We start from the raw sequence: 11,190 nt of genomic DNA on the forward strand, positions 1-11,190 counted from the left end.
CCTGTTGTCTTTTTGTTTATTTAAAATTTCCACTGAGAGCAAGTATGGGCTGGTGCTATTGGCTCTTTCTGGGCTGCTCGCTGATGCTGTCTTCTTGTGCCCACTAAGGTTAAGAAATTCAAGGTCAGAAACGCAGCTGAGTGCAGGCACTTGTGCTTAGGGGTGTGCGGAGGGCCAGCCTTTTCAGTCTGCTGCTGCTATACAGTAGGTTTGGGCTGCATGGACTTTGTCAACGCTGTGTACCAGGACTTCCCCCTAGCAATGAGCATGGCCGTAGGAGGTGGGAGACCTAGATCAGATTCCGTTCCTGCCCATAGTGAGAATCATCTGAGATGAGCTAGATCTGCTCAACCCTGCGTTCAGGTGCCCCACCTTCCTCAGCCTCCGGACCTGATAGAGACCTAGTCCCAGGAGAAAGCAGCGGAGATAGAGAGGCATCGTGTACGGGGTGGCAGCAGCATTTGCGTACTGCATTTGGGGTTCAGTTGCCTCTTTGAGAAATTGACAAAAGACCCCTTTCTACTTGACGAAGTTGGACTGTATACAGTGAGGTTTGGATACCTTCAAGTCTCGGTGCTGTGAGGCAGGAGGACATCTGAGCTGGAGAATGCCAAGTGTCCTACCCTGGACTTTAGGGTTATGGTTTCAGCACTGGGACAGACAATCCCACGGCTTTCTCTACTTGCAGCTTCTGGTAATACCTGATGCCCTTCCTCAGTAGTCCTCCTCCACAGCCTTCGAAGTTCTGAGAAGAGAGTGGAAGTCAGCAGGAGAGTCAGAAATGCCAACAGTGAACTGAGCTCAAGAGCCTAGTCCTGTGGCAAGAGCTTGGCTGTTCCAGGCCTGCTTGGAAGAACAGGCTGTGGGTGTATATAAAGGTCACAAGTCCATTGTGGGGTCCAAAGAAACCACATGGAGGGCCCAAGGATTCAGCATTCCACAGTGGTCATGCTGATGATATACTTTGCAAAGGCAAGCCAAGCCCAGCCTGTAACAGAAAAGGCAGGTAGAACAAAATTAGGGCTACCAGGAGCAAGTCACTCAGGCTGTACCCAGCTCTTCAGCAAGGACAGAAGGTGCCCTTCCCAAGCCACTGGGCAACCGTTTCCCAAGAGGGATCTTATAGTTCAATGTGAGCCCCAGGTTTGCTAGCACCCTGGTCTACAGTGACTGCTGCATGGGCCAGCTCACTGTGTAACAGCCTATGACGCACTTGCTATCAGTAGCATACAGAGAACATTCGCCTACATAGGTCCTGATTGTCACCAGGTCCCCCACTAGTGGCCAGAGTGCATCAGCTATTAATGTCTCCAGTGTGACAGTAAGCTTTCCTGGGCCACTGTAGTCGTTGCTGTTGGGTAGGCACATGGACTAGGGCCCATGAAAGGGATGAGACTGGAGGTAGATAGGATTTACACTCCAACCTCACCCAGAAAGGGCCTTCAAGCCAAACAGCAGGGTTGCTCCTGTGGCCTAGGGAACTGGTCCTAGCTTCACACTTTCACAATCTTAAGCAAGCCACTTCTGTATTTTACATAATTCTTCTGTGAAGCATTCCATTTTTATTTTTAAAATGGCTTTGGCTATGAGCTTCCTGTGTTTCCAGCTGATAACACCAAGTCTTATAATTCTGGAATTAATGGCCTAATAATAGGGTACTCATGTGCATCTTCCTTGTGCATGAAATGTCTCTTTTAGTTGATTTGACTCAGATTCAATTCTGTGCCCTGTTCTCCTTGTGGAAATTCAACACAAGTCATTATCGAGAAGCCCCTGCTGACCTGAAGTTTCTCTCTCAGGATTGGGAGGCTTCTGTGATATGGGAGGCACAGTATGTACCATCAGTCACATACAAGATAATAGTATGTCACATCTGCCTTTGACACACGTCTGAGTGGCACAGTCTGAGACAATAGGTGACTGTCCTCTTTTTGGAGCTGAGCATGTGTGAGGCTGGGAGCCCTGGGGCGTGTCTTCCAGTGTCTGTGGCTGAACCATCTTGTCCCACCCTTCAGGCTTTTTTCATACCCGCAGCATTGTTCTGAACATGAGCACAGGTCTCCTCTGGCCACAACACACCCTGGCACCCTCTTTGCCCCTGAATAGAGGACTAGCTGTTTCCCTGGGGTAGAGGAGTAAGAATAGAATATGCACAGATTGACAGACGAATAGAGTTGAGGGCCAAATAGAGCTCCAAGGATGGTCAGTCTCCTCCCTCATTCTATCTCTGAATGTGTGAACTACTTGGCTCACCTGAAGATGGAATCTATTCCCCCTCACCTAGGATTTAATTTCAGCCAAGACAACAGTGGCAACAGTGTGCCAACACTACACTTGCTTGTAAAGGCCTAACAGCTTAGGGGTAACTCAGCTACCAACCACAGGAAGGCTCAATTTCCTGAGACCCATGCTGTGATGGACCCAGGCTAGTGTGAGAAGAGCCTTGTAGGACCCCAGTGGAGTCCCACACGCCTTCACGTGAGTCAGTCTGGTATCTACTGAGAGCAGCTGGGTCAGTGCCTTTGGCTGATTTGAATAGAGAAGAACCAGCTCAGACTTGCCCCAGTGCCCACAGCCAAATCATAGAACTAGTCAGTCCTGCTTAAATCACCCAGTTTAGGGTAGTTTGTTATACAGAAATAGGGAATGGAAGTGAAGGCCTGTTGCATGTCAGATAGTGTGAGGAACATTATTCTTCCAACTCCAAACCTTAGAGTCACTCAAATCCAGAGTGACACCTGCTCTTTTATCTGTAAAGTAAGGAATGCCTGAAGCCAAGGCAGAAGGTTGGCAGAACAGAGCTCCCAACTGGAGCCTATATGCTCAGCCTGCTGTTAAATGAAATGTTTTACCTGCACCTTCCTGGCCTGGTGGAGACAGCGAGATCTTAGGGCTTAAGACCCCAGGACTGAGGGTACCTAAAACTCTCCCCTGGATTCAAGCGTTTAACGTTCATTATCTTGGCTATCGGCAACTAGCTGGCTCTGCAGGCTGAGACTCAGTTGCCGGGCATTTGAAATATGAGTGAAGCCCTCTGACCATGTCACTGGGCCTTCTCACTCAGTTCTGGAGATCTGTTTCCTCAGGGCCACCGACAGCCAATGTAAGGCTAACATTTGTGGAAACTTGGTAATAGTGCAGAAGGAGGCTGGCTATGGTAATGTACACCTATAATCTCAGCCCTTGAGAGCCGCAGGCAGGATGATCTACATAGTAAGCTCCAGTCCAGCCAGGATTACACAGACTGGAACTGGCTTTAGCCTGATTTTGTCACTATAAATCTACCTCAGAGATTATGCCTCTGGAACAAAACTCTGGGTGGGTGGTATCTGATGCCACCTCCCACTCTGAAACCCCTATTCCCATCAACACAAAGATTAAGAATTCGTCGATAACTTTGACTACATGCTACAGGTCTTTGACAATGAGACTGTGGATTCTCATGTATGACTACCCACTCACTCACCTTCCCCGGGGAAAATGTTTTTCCTCACTCGGGTGGAGGGAGAAGCCATCCGTTAGCAAGATACCTGAGGCATTGTGTGTGTGTGTGTGTGTGTGTGTGTGTGTGTGTGTGTCTGCGCGCACTAGCACATGTGTTCTCACGTGTGCCAGCAAGTGTGTGGAGGACAATGTTGGGTGTCTATACCATTCACCTCATTTAAAACATGGCTATTCTTGTGTGCCGCATACTGCAGGCTAGCTAGCCCTCAAGTTTCCAGGGATTCTCCTTTGCCGCCTAGCTTCTCATAGGAGCCCCAAGATTACAAGTGTATGTGCTACTGTTCCCAGACTTTTCTGTGGGTTTTAGAGATCAGAACACAGGTCCTAGACACACGATGTACCCTCTCAGCTGTCTCCCCAACCCTACTGAGCATCCCGTAGATGAGCTGTTTAGAAGCACACCTCTGGGTCCTGGAGAATTCTAGCTCTGTTCAGAGTTCTGCTCTCTGCTTAGGAGATGCACACTCATGACCTGATTATGTGCTGGGACTTGGGCTGCAACAGAGGAGCAGGTCACAGGCACCACAGTATCTGGAGTGACACCGAAGATTAAAATGTGGTTTCCTATACTGGCTGTGAAAACCCAGACAAGTCATTTCAACTTTCTGAGACCAGATGGGAATTTATAAAATAGAAGTAGTGACCCGGCTTCTAGCTTGGTTGTAAATGTCTTTCTCTTCCTGCCCACCCTCTTCAAATGAAGCAAGAATCTGAAATGATTGCAAGTAGGGATTTGTCTCCAGTGCAAGGGGGGGGGGCTAATCATAAGTAAGGAAGAGAAAGCTGAATTAGCTTTTGTGTGCCCCCGGTTCAGAGGGGAACATTTGCAAGATGGCTTTGTTACCAAGGGCCCATCCTTCTTTTAGAGCCAGAGACTATTTTTAACTTAAGTTTCAGAGATTCTACAGGCCAGCTGTTTCAGGAAAATATGTAGGTCAGTCTGTGATTTTTGGGAGTCATCATTTTTTATGGCTGGGGAGTGGGAAGGGGGAAGAGAACACAAATAATTCTGGAGTTTCTGGAGGCGTCCATGGAGCTTTCTACCCACTCTGCAGAAAGCCACCACCCAGATGCACTTTCAGGAGGCTCTGCGTAGGGCCTGGCGGATAAATAGTCTCTGTTACACGTAAGGAGGATGTGTAGGTTTCTAGTCTGTTTCCCCTTCCCTGGCCATTGCCAAGCCATGATGGGAAGAGACTGAGTGGACCCAAGTCAGGAGCTTGTGAGAGGAACCGCCCTGTCACCCTCTTCATGAGAACGAAGACTTTGACAGTGTCTACTAAAATAAACAAGGACTTACTTTCAGATCCAGCACTCTTTTTTTCTTTGCAAGAAATTCATTTATGTATGTGTATGTGTGTGTGTGTGTGATTTCATCTGCACATAAATACATGTGTGTGTGTGTGTATTTGTGTATGTGTGTGCATGTGTGTATAGGCCACACTGAAGTCTCAGCTCTCATTTCTCAGGAGCCATCCACCTTGTCGTTTTGAGACAGGGTCTCTCACCTCTACCTGAAGCTCACAGATTTCCTGATTGAGCTAGGCTGGACAGCCGTGGAGCCCCAGGAATACACCGTCTCTGCCTGCTTGTTGCCGAGATTACAAATGTGCACCATTCCCAACTTTAATTTCATATAAGTTCTAGGAATCAAACTCTGACTTTGAGACAAGCACTTTACTGACTGAATCATCTCTCCAGCTCAAAATACAATTGTGACTGTGGCAAAGTTCATATAACCCTGAGATTTACCATCTTGTTTTTAAGTGTGCAGTTTAGTAATGCTGAGTACATTTATATTGTCATATAATCCACCTGTAGAACTTTCACAAACCCATAGCTGGAGTCACCCATTGTCACCAGCTCCTGTCTTCCCATCTTCCCAGCTCCTGGAAGCCTACTCTAGCTGCTTCATACAAGTAGGACCCTGCACTGTCTATGTGAAGGGCCAGCTGACTCCATTTTTTTCTTCCTTCTCCTGGTTAAACACAATGTCAGAATTGCTTTATTTCTATATTGTTCCCATTGGTGTTTTTCTCTAATCATGTCCCAAGCTAAAGCTCAACGTTTTTTAAAACTTGTTCTTCTATAACCTTGTGATTTATACACCATAAATTGTTTCTATTGTTCCATGGTATATTCTGGGAACTGTCTGACTATAAACTCATATCATAATCATAAAAATAACTGCAAAATTCTGCTTTTTGTAATCACCTGCTTGCTTGCTATATAAAAAGGTTTCCTTGGTTTCAGTCTTGGCCACTTCTCTCTCCTACTTATAGGAGACGACAAGTTTGTTTGTCCTGGCTGTAGAATATTTATTTATTTATTTATTTATTTATTTATTTATTTTACTTTGTAACATCTCAGTGTTAGCTTCTGTGTTTGACCCTGTAGCAGCCTATTTTTGCTTATCTCACTTGATTTAGCATCTTTGTGGTTTATACACGTTGTAATAGGTGTCAGGATATCTCCCTTTTCAGGTTAAATTCTGTACCATGTAAGTAATTATCAGCTTCATTATCAGGGATTTATATTAGAGAAACATTTCTACAGGTGATGGAGGGATGTTTGCTACAGGGCCATCTTGGAGAACGCAAAGTTTGGATCACCTTTGATAAGGCTACAGGTGTGTTGAAGATCAGTCATTCACTAAAATGTGAGCTGCAGAGGAAGCTTGGTGGTTTGATCCGCTTTGGCCAAAAGTAAGCAAAACTGCTGTCCAGAACTGTTGATGGCATTGACCTTGAGAATGCTATACCAGGTGAAGCTTATAAAATTGATTGTATTATATTTGTCTGTAAAGCAATGGAAATGTTTCTGGAGGTTGAACTGGAGAGGTCAAAGAAAGGAGATGTTTGTTGTTCCAAGAGATTGTCAGAAGACGATTCCCTCTGGTGCTTACAAAGAGTCACTTGGGTGCTAGCACAGCCCCCAGAAAGGGGGTTATCATGTGCTCCGTGGTATTGACAAGCTAAAAGGAAGATCAGCTCTTTGGGACACCTTTGGGGATCCATGGAGAACTGGTCTCTCAGCCAACTGACCCAATTGGCATGCATCTTTAGCCTCTGGTGATTAAGGAGTCTCACCACTAATGTTTTCTGGACAAATTCTGTTCACCCCCAGATCGTCTTATGACCAGGTAATCTTGGCTTTCTCTTTTCTACCTTCCTGCTTGAAAGCTTCCTTGCCGTGGGGTCTCACAACTCCTCCTCACAATGCCCCCTTCCTGTTCCTCTTCCTCCTTTTCCTAGGTTTGCCTCAGAAACAACAACTGCCACTTATGGGCAGAGTCGTTCATGCTGGCTTGCACAGTCTCTTCCCAGTGACTATCACAAGCTCAGGAGGGAAGCCGCTGCTGCACCCACTGTACAGGTGCAGGTGGGGCCCAGAGAACCCTTCAAACCCGATGCTCAGCATTCCGTCTCCAGCCACTCCATGTAACTCTGGATCACGTGGATGCAGGGTGGAGATGTTCGTGAAGTTAAGCCAACCTTTCCTCCGTTTTCCATGCCACTGCCAGACCAGTGTCTTCCTGTCTTCAGTCTCCTTGGAGCAACGTCAGCATATTTCCAGTTCTCTCTTTCTCTCTCTCTCTCTCTGTGTGTGTGTGTGTGTCTGTATGTGTGTTAGTATGCACACATGCACATAGGTGTTTGATAAGGCTAGCATAGGATGTAGGATTCCTGGGACCCAGAGTTACAGGCAATTATGAGACACCTGACCTGGGAAATAGGAACCAAACATGAGTGTTCTGGAAGTACCATGCTCTTAACCACAGCCATTTCTCAGGCTCCTCTGGCTTTTTTTATGCTGTTCTTGCAGGTGCTAATGGGAGTGGAAGGACCTGTTTTCTCATGGACTCTACCCTGGAGCTCTGGTTACCTGTTCAGGTGCAGGATGAGCCCTTTACAGAGTCCATTTCTTTTTTTCTGTAGGAGAGCTCTGAGGTAAGCCCAGTGATGGATTCTGTCATCTAATATAGTCTAATATAACAGCATTGGGCACCTCCAAGGAATGGAAAGCATCACTCACTTGCGAAATCAGGTGACTTCACTAGGGGACATGGAACTATATGAGTCAGAGCTGGGCAAAACAGACTTCCTGGGGCTAAATGATGTCAGAAGATGCCAGTATAGAAGGCAGGATACGGTCTGTCATTCTGAGACTTTGTGGTCTTAAGGCCAAATATCAGGGTCCTTTCAGCCCAACGTGATGCCCTTGATCTGTTGTTCAGGCTCATCGGCACTCTGCTCTGAAGAACTCAGGTTAGCCAGTGCTCCAAGGCGACCTGCGCTTGCAACAGCTGTGCTTTCCCAGAATTCTAGTATTACTTCCATCAAGAGCTTTCCAAGGGGCTGGGAATGTAGCTCAGTTGGCAGAGCGCTGGACTGGCATATATGAAGCCCTGGGTTTGACCTCCAGTGCTGCATAAGACCAGATGTAGTAGTGCATGCTTGTAACCCCAGCGCTTGGGAGATAGAGGCAGGAGGATACGTTCAAGGTTATCCTCAGCTACACAGTGAATTAGACGTCACATTGACTAAGACTTTGTCCCCAAATAGACATTTCCAGGTTGACATTTTCAAAAAGGATTACTTATTTTTGGTGCGTGCATGTGTTGTTGCATGTCAGTTCATGCACTCCGTGAGTCCCTGGTGTCCACAGAGGCCAGAAGAAGGTATCAGACTCTTTGAGGTTACTGGAGTTACAGATGGTTGTAAGCCACCACATGGCATCTGGGAACTGAATCCAGGGCTTCTGGAAGAGCAGGCGGTGGTCTTAAACCACTGAGGCATCTCTCCAGCCACCCCCAACCCAACACGTAAACATTTTAAAGCAAAGTTAAGTCCTTTTAGAATATAAGTAGATCCTATTTAAACTGACAGGACACATGCACTGGAGGAGGCAGAACATAGCTCCTAGGCAAAGCTATAGAGTAGGTACAATACTTGTAGTCTGTCTGTCTGTCTGTCTGTCTGTCTCTGTGTTTCTGTACATGTATGCAGGGAACTGGGGCACACAGGAGGAAAGGGTGCATATGAGTGAATTTCTTGCCCATTCCTTTCCTTCTTTGCACTACTTTCAAAGTTTAAAAAATATGTATGCAGGCTGCCTGAGGGTGTCCAGATGGAACTAAAGCCACTGTAGCTAAGTCCAAACAAACCAGAGTCTGGGAATGTTTCTGAGACGCAGCCCTTGGCCAAGGAACGAACTCTGTTTCGTCTACCCTCGCTACTGGGGATATTTTAAAAAGAGAAGTGGGAGCATGCAACATGAAGGGATGGAAAAATTCGTTCGTCATCTTTGTGCTGACAGGAGTGGGTGTGTGTTGGAGGGTCATGCAGGCAGAGGGACATTCTGCTCATTGTTGGGTGGGATGTCTGTCCTTGGCTTAAGGGGAAGGATAGGGGCCTTCCTGCTCCGGCAGTTGCCCTAGTATCAGTAACCAGGGCCTCATTTAGCAAGTGTTGGGGTAAAGCAACTTCTCCCTTGTTGCCGCCCAGCTACAGACTGCCCTAAGTTACTCCATATTGTATCAAACTTTGCTCTCAGGCTGTGCCTTGCCTTGAGAGACTCCCTCTTACAAGCAGTATTTGACTCCATTTTGAATCTATATAAAGAGGTAGGGTGACTCTGCACCTCAGTGGCCATAAAAACAGCTCTATGTGACACACGCACAGTGTCAATGTCCAGCTCCAGCAGGATGGGTGGAGTCCGTGAAGATTGAGGAATCTGACCGCTGTTGTCTTTTTAATAAATGGCTTGAATAGCTCAAGCCATCGTTATTCACATAAGCTCTCAAGCATTCGAGCACCAGCAGTTTCAATTCTTTCCTCTTGAATCATTTCCTAGGAGTCATTAATGTTTAGCCATTTTGTTTCTCTTCCTCTTTTCCCACTCCTGTGTCGTCATTAATTGGCCTTTACCGCATATCTAAGCATCAGTGTACCTTGACTTCATATCTGAGCATGAACTTTCTATTGTAAGCCAAGTGATTCTATCTAGCCAGGCACACCTTCTTCGTACTGTACTTAGGCTGGCGACAGACATGTGGTTACAGAAATGGAAGACCAACCTCTGTGGTCAGTCTTCATCAATACGATGCTTTCATATATTTGTGGTCATCAGAAAGTATGATACCCTACATAGAACAATATTTTCCAGGTGCAAGTCTAATTTCTATGGCCCACATATCATTTTAGTGAGAGCAGTAGTTGTGGTCCTATTCTTTATACATTCTCAAAAGGGTAATGATTTAATACCTAACTCTTAACTGTTGGGAACAAGCTTCTATTCTTTCTGGCAGTCTCTGCTTGCTCTTTTACCTCCAAGGGATAGGAGATTTAGATTCCTGTGTTGATGTTTTTGACACTGGAGTGATGTCTGACTTTTTACATCCTTTATTTCTTCCTTATATGTCCTATCAGTTCTAATGTCATCTTTTAAGGAGCTATCTCCTAAGTTCTCAACAATCATCTCTTGTTTAGAACAGTTAAGTAAGCAAGAATCATTAATCTCAGCGAGTTCCTCTCGCTTACTCAAGATGACCGTAGAAGCAGTCAGGGCTGTCAGGGAGAACCAATTTCTGTTTTTTGAGGGAAAAAAAACAAAAACAAAAACAACCCCCCCCCAAAAAAAACTCCTGGTTCATCATAAATTCAGCCATAACCATGACTAACAAAGTGAAACTAAAAATTACCACAAGAGAAAACACAGCAAAAGCCAAGAGAGCCTGGAGCATGTGTGCCCCCTAGGATCGGTGTGGGCTCTGCAATATTGTTCCCACAGGTCCTGGCCAAGTAGACAGGGCTCTCCACCAGCCTCGCATTAAGGAGCTCCGTTTGCAAAACACTCATTGCAAAACACTCATGCGCCGTTTGTAGAGATTACCGCCTGGCTTTTCTACCACCACAAGGCACAGGGTGATAGATCGCCTACTTCTGAAAGTAAATGGGTGCCACTCTGTACATTTGTTAAGGTAGATTGATTGGTTATCCGCACATGGGCATATTAAAATTATACCAGAAAAATCAATTCCAAGAAGTCAGCAGGCACATCAGACGAAGGAACAGGTACAACGTGCTCCCCTGAACCCTTTAAGGAGAGACCACCACCACATGCCTGGTGTGTGTGTGTGTGTGTGTGTGTGTGTGTGTGTGTGAAGGAAACAACAGGCAGAGAACTCTCAACTCTCCTAGAGATTTCAGTCCGATGTTGTACTGCTGTTGATAATGACAGTCCTGTTCTGCATCTCCACCCAATCCTTAAGTTTGCCTCAACTCTGACCAAGCAGCCTGACTCGGTCTTGGAGGAGTGTCAGTGTGTCTTGGAAGTGGAAAGTTACCTGAGGGCGAAACTTGGAAGAAGTCCCCCTGGACACGTTAAAGTCTCATCATCTGCTAAGACTCGAGAAGTCCAACACAGAGGCTGGAGAGACGTCTCAGTGGTTGAGAGCACTTGTGGGAATACTGGGGTTCAGTTCTTAGCACCCACACGTGGCTCATAGCTCCCCATAACTTTAGTCCTAGAGGTTCTGATGTCCTCTTCTGGCTTCTGTGGGCAATGCACAAGTGCTATGTAAGCATGCCTGTGGGCAAAACCACTCCTAAACTAAAACAAAATAAATATATTTAAAGATAAAAATGTCAGTTTTAAAGAGAAAGAATCTCAACACAGCTTTAA

At 46.1% G+C, this 11,190-nt stretch overlaps 1 long non-coding RNA gene across 1 annotated transcript; it reads left to right on the forward strand.

The window, feature by feature from the left end:
- Window positions 1–5,868: 5,868 nt before the first annotated feature.
- Window positions 5,869–10,667, forward strand: Gm51693. Its single transcript, XR_003948254.1, has 2 exons — window positions 5,869–6,646; window positions 6,759–10,667. It is a non-coding gene; the product is annotated as a predicted gene, 51693 (long non-coding RNA).
- Window positions 10,668–11,190: the final 523 nt, after the last annotated feature.

The sequence above is a fragment of the Mus musculus genome, chromosome 9 (assembly GCF_000001635.26).
Source record: "Mus musculus strain C57BL/6J chromosome 9, GRCm38.p6 C57BL/6J".
Lineage (NCBI taxonomy): Eukaryota > Metazoa > Chordata > Mammalia > Rodentia > Muridae > Mus > Mus musculus.